This window comes from Ambystoma mexicanum, chromosome 4p (assembly GCF_040938575.1).
Source record: "Ambystoma mexicanum isolate Mex_15411 chromosome 4p, UKY_AmexF1_1, whole genome shotgun sequence".
Classification (NCBI taxonomy): domain Eukaryota; kingdom Metazoa; phylum Chordata; class Amphibia; order Caudata; family Ambystomatidae; genus Ambystoma; species Ambystoma mexicanum.
Genome location: NC_090927.1, coordinates 658,074,530 through 658,089,994, shown reverse-complemented (window position 1 = coordinate 658,089,994; position 15,465 = coordinate 658,074,530). Strand labels below are relative to the sequence as shown.

General features: G+C 47.1%; 1 protein-coding gene across 7 annotated transcripts in view; it reads right to left on the bottom strand.

Annotated features, from left to right (window-relative positions):
- Positions 1-15,465, bottom strand: part of ADGRB3 (adhesion G protein-coupled receptor B3) — a 1,879,974-nt gene that overhangs the window by 1,183,526 nt on the left and 680,983 nt on the right. The gene's annotated exons all lie outside the window — the stretch shown is intronic.

Here is a 15,465-nt window from a genome sequence, read left to right as displayed (position 1 = left end):
CCAGGAGAGAGGAGTGGAGAGAGGGACGGAGAGGGGAAGGTCAGAAGAGATCAGAGCATCAAGAGTGTGCCCAGCAGAGTGAGTAGGCCCAGACGGGAGAATAGAGAGTGAGAGAGAGTCGCAGAGGTCACGAAAGAGAGCAGTGGAGGGACTGGAGGCATCAAGGTGGATGTTGAAGTCGCCAAGAAAGAGGAGTTGAGTGGTTGAGGACAGGAGTGAGGAGGAGAGGTCAGCCCACTCAGAGAGGAAGGAGGAAATTTGACCAGGTGGCCGATAGATAGTAGCCACGGTAAGGGAATGGCTAGGAGAGAGAGAGAGTCGGCAGACAAGACATTCAAAAGAGGAGTAGGTCTGCGTAGGAATGACAGTGGCAGGAATCCACTCAGGGAAGATAAGGGCAACACCACCCCCTGCACGGTTAGGCCTGGGCATGGAGAGGATCTTGTAACCGTCAAGTAGGAGTGTGTCAAAGCTGGTGGCGGAGCTGGCTGTGAACCATGTCTCAGTGAGACAGAGGACGTCGAGGTCCAGTTCCTCAAGAAGGTGACAGATATCAGAGGAGTGTTTGATGGCAGAGCGAGAATTTAGAGTGGCAATGTGGAGAAGGTTGCCCTCCTTGAAGAGCTTCCGGGGAGGGGTACAGATCAGAGGTACGCCCTGCGGAGGTGTTGAAGAAGGAGGTGAAGAAGGAGCACGAGAGGGGGCAGGGAGGGAGGGTAGAGGCAAGGTAGCCAAGGATAGAGGAGGGGGGACAGCAGGAGAGGAGAGGAAGTTGATGAGGTGTGGGAAGCGTCTATCAAAGAGGAGAAGGTTGGCCTGAGGGCCTTGGACCAAGATGGTCCCATTAGCGTAGACATTAATGATGTCCTTAGAGGAGTGGAAGGGGGCCAAGAGGACATCCCAACGGGTGCCACCATTAATGGGAGAGGAGGAGAAAGGAGAGAGCACAGAGACCATATGAAGGGTCCATAGGTCAGGCGAAGGCACGAAAAAGAGGATGTCAGTGAGAGTTTCCTTAGAGCAGGCACTAGTGTAGGTGTCAGCGATAGGGAGGCCTGGGTTGGAGACCAGGATGTCCTTTTTAAACTTTTTCCTACCAGATTTAGTGAGGAGAGCAGGATAGTCAATGGAGAAGCAGTTAGAGAAGATAGGCGAGACAGAGAGCACCATGGAGTAGGAGGGGGGGGGGAGACAGATGAAACGAGAGCACGCAGACAGGAAGTGAGCGGCAAGCACAAGTTACCACAATTAGAGCAAACAAACAGTAGAGCGTATCAGGTACCGGGCCACCTAAGTTTGAGAATCCTGCGAGGGGGAGAAAAACACCCTAGTTTACCACAGTTCAGAGCAAAAACAGTAGAGCGTATTAGGTACCGGGCCACCTAAGTTTGAGAATCCTGCGAGGGGGAGAAAAACACCCTAGTTTACCACTGTTCAGAGCAAAAACAGTAGAGCGTATTAGGTACCGGGCCACCTAAGTTTGAGAATCCTGCGAAGGGGAGAAAAACACCCTAGTTTACCACAGTTCAGAGCAAAAACAGTAGAGCGTATTAGGTACCGGGCCACCTAAGTTTGAGAATCCTGCGAGGGGAGAAAAACACCATAGTTAACCTCAACTGTGAATACAGTGAGGCAGGGCCCCATGCGGATGTAACCAGGAGTAGGAGGGGTGGGCCGGGGAACGGAGAACAGGTGGAACTGGCGCCTGGCGTCCCCTGCGGACACCTGCAGACACACAGGGAGCCGCACTGTAGGAGTCGCCCTTGGCCTCGGGCCCTTAGCCGCGGGGGCTGCCGGGCAGAGGGCTGCCCAGGAGGGGGGAGGTTATAGGCAGAGGGAGAGGAAAGGGGGGGGGTGTGGGCGGGCAGGGAGGCGGGGAGGGAGAGGAAGACCAGGAAGTGGGAGGGGGGAGCAGGAGCAGGCCACAACACCGCGCTAGGAGCGCAAAGAACAATTGAACTATGTAGGCAAAAACAAAACACTCACGGAGGCCCAGGCAGGGCTTCCCAGGCCTGCTGTTCCCCTCAGGCCACCGGCGACCGCTCTCCACGCTCAGCTGGAGAAAAGAAGCGAGCGGGGAGAACGGCCGTCGAGTAGGCCAGAGGGGAGGCAGGCACACAGCCAATCAGAGGGGGGGGTGGGCGGGCAGGGATTCTGTATTCTGTCGTCCAATACAGATACTGATCATATTCTGTATGCCACAATAGGATTGCACTGTGTCCAAAAACATGGTGAATTCAATTGCTCCATTAATGACGATGTCCTGATCATTTATTATGTTAGGGGATTTTGATATGGAATTCGATGAGTTAAAGACAGCCAGGTCAGACATCTAAGGAATAAAACGCCTAGAAAAACCTGATATAATTACCTTGCCTACATATATAAAGGGTTGCATGCTGGACTGGGTCTTTATCCTACTGCCTTATCCATTACGTCACTGTACTGGACTGACCATGCAGCCCCCTTATTCTCAACCATTCATGCTGTGAGTAAAAGTCAGGTAATGAGAAGTGAAATAATATTTTCCAGTAGGGATGGGCACAAGCTTTTGGCTTGTTAGCTGATCTCTTTACTTTCCAACATGGGGGCAGATTTGAAAGATAACTATACAGGAGAATAGATTGTCAATATTTGTAATAGCACTATTAATCAAACTATAAATTGGGTGGAAACACTCTAGACAGAATCAATTAAATCTAACAACATTGGAAACAAATGGTAAATGGACAAACCTGCTGACCTAAAAACAGCCTGAAAAAGACAAAACATAAGTGGAGAAGAAATCTGAAACAGGAAAATGGACTCAATCTAAAGATGACATGCACCAAGTACTAAACAGCTGTAATAGAAGAAAAAAGACAATGGGCCTCATTACGACCATGGGCACCCTTGTTTCGGGATTGGCAAATTACTAGTTTGCCGGCCGGGGCCACTGCGTCTGAAAGGTTTGACCCTGCCGGGCGCAGCGGCCCCGCTCGACAAATTCATCACGGAAGCATCAATACCTTTAGTAACGGTGCTGATGCTTCTGTGAACCCATGGGAATGAGGACTAACTTTTACTGGCACCCAGCTTCCCGGTCCGCTGGGACTTGCAATGTCCCTGTGGTACTGGGAAGCTAGGTGCCACTAAAATGTTACAAGCCCGGTGGTAACCCACTGTTTTTTCTGATTACACTGATTCCTCTGCAAATTCCACTAAAGTTTAATTTAGATTTTGAAATGCGCACGAAAACAATGTGTGGACCAATAGAAATTCAACCATCAAGTGCTAGGTGCAAACATATAGAAAGTTTGTTTTCAGAAAAAAATTGAATAATATTCAACGATATATGTCCTTCTGAACAGGCTGATTTCTTTATCGTTAAAAACTAAACAGAAGGACACACTAGAAATATCACTGCAAGCCTTATCGCTACAAACTGTCCTTAAGAAATCATCAAGGAAAATGTGGACATTCTGCCACCTATTATCACCTCTTTCATTAATGCCTCGATTAGAGATAATAAAATTCCATTAATTATCACACCACCCTGGATAATGGATTTCTTTTAGGAAGCGTCACGGGATCCAGAATACTGTGCTAACTATCTCCCCAACACCAATGTGGCATTTTTACAAAACATTTTAGACCAGGCTGCAAAACTCAAACTCCAAACTCATCTACAATCTTTGTGAGTGATGGGCGATGGACCAGGCTTTCACTTGTATGTAAGTAATAAAATGGCTTTACTAGATGTAAAGGACAGTCTGATTATGGTCTGTAATTAGGGCAAGACTGGTCATTTGACGTATCCATGGCTTTTAACACCTTCAACCACTCTATACTGATACACCACTATAGCCATGTCACAAAAATGAAAGATAGCACTATGGTATGGACTGACTCTTTTCACTCTAAGAGAATATGTAGGGTTAGGTTGAATATGTTTACATCAGAGCCTGAATTAGAGAAATGCAGTGTTCCTCTTTTTCCTGCTTGTCTATACCATGTAAGGTAAACCCTTGCATGATCGTTTGTTGCACCAGGCTGTCGTTTTTCAGAATTATGTGGATGACACCCAGATCATTTTCCGATTCAAAGGTCACTTTCCAGATAAAGTCACTCGCCTTCACACTATAAAAAGTATAACACTTGATGTCCAGGAACTGGTTTCGGATAACTCAGGATAAGGCAGAACTCCTACTCATTCTGCTCTCAACCATAATGCAGAGTGAGATTAATATATATCCTGAAGCCACACCCTGACCGTTCCATCTCAATTCTGGGCAAAATTAAATCTATTGGGATGATTTTACATTCATCATCGTCACCCATGTTAATAGCTTAGTTAGTCGACTAACTTCTATTTTATGGTATTTAAACATATCACTTGTGTATGAGCACAATACAAATAAATATCACATCATATCATATCAGGCCACTGATATTGTATTGTATTGTATTGAATTTATTCTTATATACGCTTCATACCAAAGTGCTGTACAGTTACAACAACAGGGTACAATTAACATAACAAAAATTGTAACAACAGAAGCAAATTACAAACATGAATCAGTCTCCAAAACAGAATGTAGAGCAAATATTCGGAAGGGGAAGGGTAGAGGGGGAGGGCTAGGAAGAATGGGGAGGGAAGGTGGGGGGAGGGTGGGAGAGGAAAAGGGAGGGAGCAGGGGAAAGGGGGTATGGGAGGGGAGTGAGATTAGGGGGGTGTCATGACGGGGAATGGAGAAGAAGAGATTTGAGGGAGGTGTGGAAGGAGGAAAGGGTAGGAGACGAGCAGATAGGGAGAGGCAAGGAGTTCCAGTGGAGGGGGGCCAGGAGTGGAAGGAGCGGAAACGGGAGGAGGGACAGGGGGAGGGAGGAACAGTGAGGAGGAAGTGGTCAGCGGAACGAAGGGAATGAGAGGGCGTGTAAAATGAGAGAAGGCAAGAGAGATAAGGGGGGCAAGATCATGGAGAGATTTGAACACTAGACAGAGGAAGTGACATTTTAGTTGAGAATGAAAAGGAAGCCAGCCAATGGAGGAAAGGGAAGCAGAGATGGAGTTGCAGGGGGAGAGGAGACAGAGAGTATGGATGGCAGAGTGATAAATAGATTTGAGGGGGGCAAGATGTGAAGTAGGAAGGCCAAAAAGTAAGGCGGAGCAGTAGAAGAGGTGAGAAAAGATAAGGGAGGAGATTAGGAGTTAGGTAGCATGAAAGGTTAGAGAGGGGCGAACTTTGTGAATATTGTAGAGGTGGTAGCGACAAGCACGAGAAGTGAGCGAGATGTGGTCGGAAAAAGTGAGAGAAGAGTCAAAGTGAAAGCTGAGGTTACGAGCGTGGGGGAAGAAAGTGAGATTACAGGGAGGACAATGAATGAAAGGGGGAGGAGAGGAAGGGGGAAGGGAGTTGGAAGGGAAGAAAACTACTTTGGTTTTGTCAGAGTTAACGGAAAGAAAGCGGGAAGCCATCCAGTTTTTTATAGCAGTGAGACAGGAGGAAAGTTTAAGGTGGAGGTCAGGAGAAAAGGAAGAGAAGGAAAGAAAGAGCCGTGTGTCATCAGCGTAGAAATGGTGAGAGATGCCAAAGGAGGAGATCACAGGGGCAAGGAGGGAGGTGTAGAGTGAGAATAGGAAGGGACCAAGCACAGAGTCTTGGGGAACTTGGTAATCGAGGGGGTGGGAAGGAGAAGAGCGGCCGCCCCAGGAAACAGCAAAAGTGCGGGAGGAGAGGTAAGAGGAAAGCCAATTTAGTACAGAGCCTTTGAAACCAAAGGATGAGAGAGTGTTGAGCAGAAGGGGGTTATCAACAGTGTCAAAGGCGGCCGAGAGATCAAGAAGAATAAGGACGGAGGATTGTTTAGAGTGTCAGGCAGTGAGGAGGGAGTTAAGGATGTAAGTGAGGGCAGTTTCAGGAGAGTGTTTTCTACAAAATCCAGATTGAGAGGGGGGAAGGAGAGAGAGATTAGTGACAAAGGAAGAGAGCTGAGAGTAGGCGATGCGTTCAAGAAGTTTAGAGAGGAAAGGGAGAAGTGAGGTAGGGTGGAAGTTTGAAGTGAGCAGGGGATCAGCAGTAGGTTTCTTCAGAACTAGAATGATAGTGGCATGTTTGAAAGCAGAGGGGAAGGAGGCCGAGGAAAGGCAGGTATTAAAGAAAGAGGTAAGGTAGGGAATAAGTAGTGGGAAAAACTTAGAGATAAGAAGCGAGGGGACCGGGTCAGATGGGGTAGACGAGGGATGGGCTTTGGAGAGGAGGATGGAGATGTCAGAGGGGGAGACTGGGGAGAATTCAGTCATGCAAGAAGAGGGTGAAGAGGGAGAGGGAGTTATCAGAGGCTTATAGTACTAACATTGGTCATGTCATTACAGGATCTCAAGTTGTTTACTGTAATGATCGGTATCTTATAAGGAACTCATGGTGGAACAGTAAAGACAGACACAAGTGATCACAGTTCAAGGGTGTTTATTGAACAATTAATGGACAATGGAAAAACACATATGCTAAAGCTAAATATAAGATGGGAGCAAGAGTCGACCATTAAATTAAAAATAAGGCAGTCCTAGTGGCTTTGTGTCAAACTAAAAAGGCCTATACTAAAGAAAATCCTATTGCCAAATCCTTAGAACTAATTATAGAAAGAGTGTGGGATAGTGTTTCAATAAAGAAATGATGTCTTCCAAATAATAAGTCAGGATGTGATTTCCAGGGGTCTCCCTTCTCCACGTTTTGAGCACAGGCCAAAGTGGATCTCTTGAGCACAGCACATGCTCAAGCTTTCTTAGCACGAGCCGACAGTGCCGTACCAGTTATCAGGTTCCTTAATGGTTAAGTCTCTTTTCAATAAAAAGTCTCTTGCCTTCGAGTCCCGATGCATCCAACAAACAAACACAAAGTTCAGTTCCGCGTATACTTTTGGTGATGGCTTCAGCCCTGAGTCCCCCTCTTCCGGGCATTGACACTTCTCAAATTGTATTGAACAAATCATCCAAACAGTTCCTTATCCAATGAACTTCGGGTGATAACTTTTGACCCCTGTATCTCCCTCTTCCGGGTTCACTGTGGCTTTTCTTACTTTCACAAGTTTTAATGTCTTTTTAAACATTTCTTCAGGCTTCACCCCTGATTGTCAGCTTCCCTCTGCGGGTTCACTCCCGCCAACTTTTACTACACACTGTTCATGCGCTCATTTCACCCCGCGGGATTCATTTCTCTTAGCTTTGCTACCATCTGTCAATCAAAGACTTTTGATGGTACAGAGGATTTTACAAGACCCCTGTATGACCACTTTGACCTTTTTTCACCTCTTCCCAAGGGCTTCTGGTTAAGGTAGTCTTTCTATCATCGGGTAATCGCCCAGAGTTTCCTGCTTGAGCACCTACGTGGTGCCGGCCTCTTCTGTTTCTGGTTTTACCCCTCTTTTTTTAATTGCATCTTTAATTCTTTCAAAGTTCAAATTAGCCGTTGGCTACATTTTGTTTAACACAGTTCGGTTTCTTATCGTTCTCCCCTCGACTCACTGGCTGTGATTAATCGCTTGTCTTTCTTTATCCTTGGAGTTAAGGTTGTTACCGCCGAGACCAGCGTCCTTCCCTGGCTTGGTTGTCAGCAGAGGAGTGTCTCACGTACTGTAGATATCTGCTGCAACACACCCTGGCTATTGTTTGAAGTCTTATGATTCTTTGGTCAGAAAGGGCAAAGTCTCTTCTCTCCTTGTCACCCTCTCAGTCTGCGCCGTCTGTCTCTGTCAGAAAACGCTTCAGGTCTTGTGATACCCCTTCGGTTCTCTTGTCTTCTCGTAGCCAAAAGCGTCTGTCGCGTTCGAATATCAGACAGGAGGCGGGCTTGCATTATCCACGCTCTACTCGCGGTAGACATTTTCGTCGGGAACGTAGTTCCCGACGCCTCACGTGGAAGTTACCATGGAGGTTACGTCAGTGGGCGCGGCGTCTTCCACGTGATAGATAACGTATTGGGTCACGTGACCATCTTGTTGCCGGTAGTTCAGGTACTTAATGATCCGGCGCCCACTTCTCGCTGCTTCTGATCCCATATTGACAGTGGCTCTTCTCGCTTGGAAATTTTTGGTTTTTTTTGATCTCGGATTACGTTTATTGGATATGCTCACGGATTGCCCTTACCTGTTCTAGTATTTTGACCTCGGATTGTTTTTTGGTTATTCTTGCCTAGTGGTTTGGTTAAGTTGATTTCGGACCTTGAAGGTTGGGAGACCTCTTACCTTCTTTCTTTCCTTCCTTCCTCTTCCCCTCCTATTCCTTCCCTGTCCTTTCCTCCAGGGTGCTGTAGGCGTCCTCGTGCCGGCGGGAATAGGCTAGGTGCTGGACTAGAGACTTCCTGAGCACCTTTTAGGCGTCCTCGTGCCGGCGGGAATAGGTTGTTGCTGGACTAGTGACTTCCTTGCACCATTGGATTATTTGGTTCGTCGGACAGGGGGCAGATACCATCACACAGTTCGTACAGAAAAGGAGAAGGAGATTTGCCAGAGACGACCACTTCCAGGGAAACCAGGGTAAGAAACTTAACTTTCCTTACCATTCTCTACAACTCACTATCTGGTACTGATTGTATTTTCTCTTCTTATGGTCTCCAGATTTCCCCAGTATTGAGGACATTCTTGCATGAAACACTTCTGGTTAAAACCCGTTTTCTGCAGGTTAGTCGGTTAATTATTTGTTAAACGTTTATCCAGAAAGGGGTGTATTTGATTGTTAATCAGTGTAATATTCTGCAGTCGTTGAAAGGAACCTGGAATCTCCATCTATCGTGAAGTTTGCGGTCCGCTCAACTCTACCGATCCCAACGACTCTACACCATCTTCCGATCAATTAGTTTCTCAGCCTGTCCTTTCGTACTCCTGAGAATCACATTGGTAGGAAGAAATATATTCTTCACGACGGGTCAACACGGAACCGTGCTTCAGGATATCTGACAGAATCAGAAGCCTTATCATGGATGCCGCGAATGACCCGTTGGCCGTTTTGGTTCAGTTGGTGGCCGACCTACGTGCCGATATGACGGCGGCCCAGGCTGACACCCACCGGCGCATTGACGAAATGCAAGCTGGTATCAGGGAAGTGGTTACAGGATCACCATCTTTGGCCTCCGCTTCCACTTCAGGTCAGGCAGGGCCTTCGGTCAGATCTGATTCTACGCATGTGTACATGGCCGCTCAGTTTCCGCTTGCTCCCCCAGAAAGGTTTACTGGGGATCCTAAATCCTTTCGGACTTTCATTAACCAATGCAGGTTGCATTTCTTGTGTCGGCCTACCTCGTTTCCTGATGCGACTACAAAAGCTGCCTTTGTCTTATCAAACCTCGGTGGTATGGCCGCTGTTTGGGCTAATCCTTTGTTAGAACAAGGCAGTCCGCTATTGTTCGACTGCGATGCATTGATCAGTGCTATGACTAGGGTGTTTGATACTCGCTACAAGACTCAAGCCACGGATCTGGAATTGTTAAATCTCCGTCAGGGGGATACTCCTTTGTTGTCATATTTGGCTAAGTTTAATCAGTTGGTTGCTGAAACTGGTTGGCCGGAAGATAAAAAGGCAGCCCTATTTTATAAAGGATTGTCGGACTCATTGAAAGATACTATAGCCACGGTTCCGGTGGTTCCTACGTCCTTTCCTGATTTCTTGGACCTAGTACTTCAGATTGATGCCCGACGCGCCGAAAGAAAAGGGGAGAAGAGAGTAATTCCGGTCAATACTACCGTTTCCCCAATTCCTGTTTCTGGCGGTGACGAACCTATGCAAATCGGGGCAGTAAGGGGCCCGTTAACATCGGAAGAAAGAGAACATCGCAGACGGAACAATTTGTGCTTTTATTGCGGTTCCGCTAATCATCTACTCAGTGCATGCCCAAAGAGACCCCGCAAGTCGGGAAACGCCAAGGCCCGGTCGTAGAAGGAACCCCTACGCCGAGCTCTTCCATGCAGGGTTCCTTGTTGTCCACACCCTTCTATATTGACGTTATGTTGAGTTATGACCAGGTCACGCCTTGGAGTTCTGCAGCTGTTCTTGACTCTGGGGCAACTGGTAACTACATTGATGCCCAATATGTTCGGAAATGGGGTATTCCCTTATTGTCAAAGAGTGTTCCTGAGGTAGTCAATGCCGTTGACGGATCAACCCTTCTTTCTGGGCTTGTTACTGAACATACCATTCCGTTACTGTTAACCATTGGTGTTGAGCATTCGGAAACCATCACATTTGACGTCATCATGGCACCGCAATATAAACTAATCCTGGGTTTACCATGGCTCAAGCTTCATAATCCGGTCATTAACTGGGAGACCGGGGCTATCGCTTTCAGTTCTCAGCAATGTCTTCGATCATGCAATTCAGTAGAGTCTATGTATGAAGCACCTGAAGCTCCTAGTCGTGCTTTGTTGAACTCTGTGGTTACCATTGGAGCAGTTGTTAACACCGTATTGCCTGTCGAATACACAAGTTATAAGGATGTTTTTGACAAAGGGAAAGCGGAGATTCTGCCGCCTCATCGGCCCTACGATTGCCCAATTGTTCTCAAACCAGATGTTAAGACACCATCGGGACGTATTTATTCCCTTACCCAAAAGGAAGAAGTCGTCCTTAAGGAATATTTGGATAAAGCCCTTGAGTTAGGTTTTATTCGGCCTTCTCACTCTCCATTTGCTTCACCGCTATTCTTTGTACCCAAGAAGGAGGGTGACTTAAGACCTTGTATTGATTATCGGGAGCTCAATGCAGGTACTATCCGAAATCAGTACCCGATTCCGCTGATTTCTGTCTTACTGGATCAGTTAGGGTCTTCAGAATTCTTCACCAAATTGGATCTAAGGGGTGCTTACAACTTGGTCCGGATTCGTCGAGGGGATGAATGGAAAACCGCCTTCAAGACCCGATTTGGCCTATTCGAGTATTTGGTGATGCCATTCGGGCTTTGCAATGCCCCGGCCACATTCCAGAATTTCATCAACGACGTTCTGCGTGACATGATCGACAGGTTCGTTATCGTCTATCTAGATGATATACTCATCTATTCTCCATCTATGGAAGATCATGTACGTCATGTTTCAGAAGTCTTACAACGCTTGCGGGAGCATCACCTTTTTGTCAAGTTAGAAAAATGTGTATTCCATGCAAATCAGGTCGAGTTCCTTGGATATGACATCACCAACAAAGGAGTGCAGATGAGTAGTAGTAAGGTAAAAGCGGTCTTAAACTGGCCTGTACCAACTTCAAGGAAAGAGTTGCAATCGTTTCTGGGGTTTTCTAACTTTTACAGGCGGTTCATTAGACAGTTCTCTTCTATTGCTGCACCCCTCACCGAATTGACCAGTAACAAGAAACCTTATTTATGGAACGATAACGCCCAAATAGCGTTTGAGTCTTTAAAGGCCGCATTCACTACAGCTCCTGTTTTGCTGCATCCAAATGTCAAACGTCCTTTCGTCGTCGAAGCTGATGCTTCGGATGTTGCGGTAGGAGCTATCCTGTCCCAGACATGCGCTGATACCGGGGAATTACATCCAGTCGCCTATCATTCACGCAAGTTAACGCCCTATGAGCGCAATTATACCGTAACTGAACGGGAATTGTTGGCTGTTAGGGACGCATTTATGGTCTGGCGACATCATCTTCTTGGTACGGAAGTACCGGTCCAGTTCTTTACTGACCACAGAAACCTGTTGGCCTTGCAGTCCTTGACGTGCACCACTGCGAGACATGCCCGCTGGCATGAATTCTTTTCTATGTACAACTTTACGTTGACTTATCGCCCAGGTGTTCTACATTCCAAGGCTGACGCTCTATCCAGAAGCTTGGGGAATGATGTTTCACGTCCACAGGATGGGTCATTGTTATTACCAACACAAGTGGTTTGTAGTTGTGTTCTACAACCCACTTTGAAGTCAACGCTCCAGACCTGGGTTGATAAAGAGCCCGCAGAATTGGCAGAATATAACATGGATATTTTGCATGGTCTTCCTTATGTCCAGGGTCGTGTCTTTATGCCTGATCAGGATACCCGGTGTGCAGCTATTTCCTTATGTCATGACGCTGCTATCGCAGCGCACCCTGGTTCACAGAAAACCCTCGAACTCCTCAAACGCTGGTGTTGGTGGCCCTCTATGCGAAGAGACGTCTCGCAATATATCTCGACCTGCGCCATTTGTGCCCAATGTAAATCCCATTCGGCGAAAACTATGGGGTTACTACAGCCATTACCAGTGCCGGCCAGACCATGGGCGATGATTACCATGGATTTTGTGGTGGAGTTGCCTTTGATCGACGGTTTTGATACTATATGGGTGGTGGTTGACAGCTTTTCTAAAATGTCTCTATTTGTTCCTTGCCAAGGTTTGCCATCAGCTGCTAAGCTGGCGGAGCTGTTCTTGCGACATGTCTTCAGGTTTTTTGGGTTACCTGAGATTGTGGTTTCTGACAGAGGGTCCCAGTTCACGTCACGTTTCTGGAGGCATCTTATGTTCTCATTAGGGGTGGATGAACGGTGTTCCACAGCATTCCATCCCCAGACGGATGGTCAAACAGAGCGGGTGAACGCTACTATGGAGCAGTATCTCAGGTGTCTCATCCTTCAACATCAGGAATCCTGGTTAGCCGTTCTTCCATTAGCGGAATTCGCTTATAATAATTCCAGCCATTCATCTACGGGAACATCGCCATTTTATGCCTTATATGGGCAACACCCACGCACCCTACCTCTTGATTGGAAACTACCTGCGGATTGCCCGGCAGTTCAATCTTGTATCAAGGATCTGTCTCTGGTCCGTGATAGGGTGCTGGAACATCTGAAACAAGCTCAAGAGCAGGCAAAGAAGTACGCTGATCGGAATCGCCGTCCGGCACCCAATTACGTTCCAGGTTCGCGGGTATGGTTGTCCACAAAGAATTTACGCATTCCAGGACGACGATGCTTGTTGCCACGTTTTGTCGGTCCTTATGTTGTAAAGGATGTCTTGAGTCCATTGGTAGTCAAGTTAGATTTGCCGTGCTCTTGGAAGATACATCCGGTCTTTCATGTGTCCATGGTTAAGCCTTGTGTGGACAGTACCAGGGTAGTGGCTTCTCCATCTCCGATATTGGTTCAAGGGGTAGAGGAGTATGAAGTCAATTCCATTCTTGATTCTAAGGTTTCTCGTGGTACCAGGTATTTCTTAGTGGATTGGAAAGGTTACGGTCCGGAAGATCGGACATGGGAACCAGAGCAGAATGTGCATGCCCCGTTGTTGGTGTCCCAGTTTCTGGCCTCACGGGGGCATGGGGGTCCTTTGGGGGAGGATACTGTCAGAAAACGCTTCAGGTCTTGTGATACCCCTTCGGTTCTCTTGTCTTCTCGTAGCCAAAAGCGTCTGTCGCGTTCGAATATCAGACAGGAGGCGGGCTTGCATTATCCACGCTCTACTCGCGGTAGACATTTTCGTCGGGAACGTAGTTCCCGACGCCTCACGTGGAAGTTACCATGGAGGTTACGTCAGTGGGCGCGGCGTCTTCCACGTGATAGATAACGTATTGGGTCACGTGACCATCTTGTTGCCGGTAGTTCAGGTACTTAATGATCCGGCGCCCACTTCTCGCTGCTTCTGATCCCATATTGACAGTGGCTCTTCTCGCTTGGAAATTTTTGGTTTTTTTTGATCTCGGATTACGTTTATTGGATATGCTCACGGATTGCCCTTACCTGTTCTAGTATTTTGACCTCGGATTGTTTTTTGGTTATTCTTGCCTAGTGGTTTGGTTAAGTTGATTTCGGACCTTGAAGGTTGGGAGACCTCTTACCTTCTTTCTTTCCTTCCTTCCTCTTCCCCTCCTATTCCTCCCCTGTCCTTTCCTCCAGGGTGCTGTAGGCGTCCTCGTGCCGGCGGGAATAGGCTAGGTGCTGGACTAGAGACTTCCTGAGCACCTTTTAGGCGTCCTCGTGCCGGCGGGAATAGGTTGTTGCTGGACTAGTGACTTCCTTGCACCATTGGATTATTTGGTTCGTCGGACAGGGGGCAGATACCATCACACAGTTCGTACAGAAAAGGAGAAGGAGATTTGCCAGAGACGACCACTTCCAGGGAAACCAGGGTAAGAAACTTAACTTTCCTTACCATTCTCTACAACTCACTATCTGGTACTGATTGTATTTTCTCTTCTTATGGTCTCCAGATTTCCCCAGTATTGAGGACATTCTTGCATGAAACACTTCTGGTTAAAACCCGTTTTCTGCAGGTTAGTCGGTTAATTATTTGTTAAACGTTTATCCAGAAAGGGGTGTATTTGATTGTTAATCAGTGTAATATTCTGCAGTCGTTGAAAGGAACCTGGAATCTCCATCTATCGTGAAGTTTGCGGTCCGCTCAACTCTACCGATCCCAACGACTCTACACCATCTTCCGATCAATTAGTTTCTCAGCCTGTCCTTTCGTACTCCTGAGAATCACATTGGTAGGAAGAAATATATTCTTCACGACGGGTCAACACGGAACCGTGCTTCAGGATATCTGACAGTCTCTTCCTGTTGTACTGCCGTGCTGATTTAGCTTTCACATCGTGCAGTCTGCCTTGCTCGTCATGTGCTCTTGTGCGCCACCTTTTATCCCTGTGGGGAAGGGAAGGAGACGTCTGGTGTCTGTGATTCTGGTCAATTGCCTGACTTTGCCTGACCCTTGTATTGGGACATTTCAGGTAGACAGCTTTGGTATTAGTCTGTTGTCTTTCATGTTGTGAAAAAGTGTTTTTTTGTGAAAAGGCGGGGCAGTGTTTTGGAATATCCTTTGTGGTAGGAAGGGGAAAAGGTGTTGAAAGAAGGGGGATACCGCGTCTCACCCATCGGTGTCCAGCTCTCACTCCCCAAGGCCCCCCAATGCAGGTGATCCTCTCTCACTGGTCCATCGCCAGGAACTGGATCCAATACCAATGGCCGTGTCCTGGCCACCTGGATGACAGAACCCTGGGGACTAGCTAGGGAGACACAGTCAGGTTTTTCAAAATGTAGGATCTCACAAATGTGTCATGCAAACATTTGCAGGTGCATCCAAACTACTGCAGCCCGCATTGTGATGAATACCCATAGGCGAGACCATATATCACCCTAAGAAGCTGCATTGCCTCCCTACCAATACAAGAATAAAGATCAATTACTCACACTGGCTCATGAAAACACTTAATGACAGCGTCCCTTTCTATCGGAAACACTGCTGTTTACGGCATACGTCACTATGCCCACAACATGCAGTGACACCACTAACAATGATTGTTCTGCGATTTCACAAAAGTGGGGCTTTCGGTAGATCTGGTTCTGTACTGGCACCTAAACTCGGAAAAAGGGTTTACTGGATGACATCTTTGGAACTGTGAATCTTGTTAATTTTAAGAAGAAGATTAACATATTTGTATTTGGTAGAGCTTACATCTTCTTATCATGGCCGGATTGTTACTCTTTCTGTGAGTTCCTGTAATCTGTGCACTGTGAT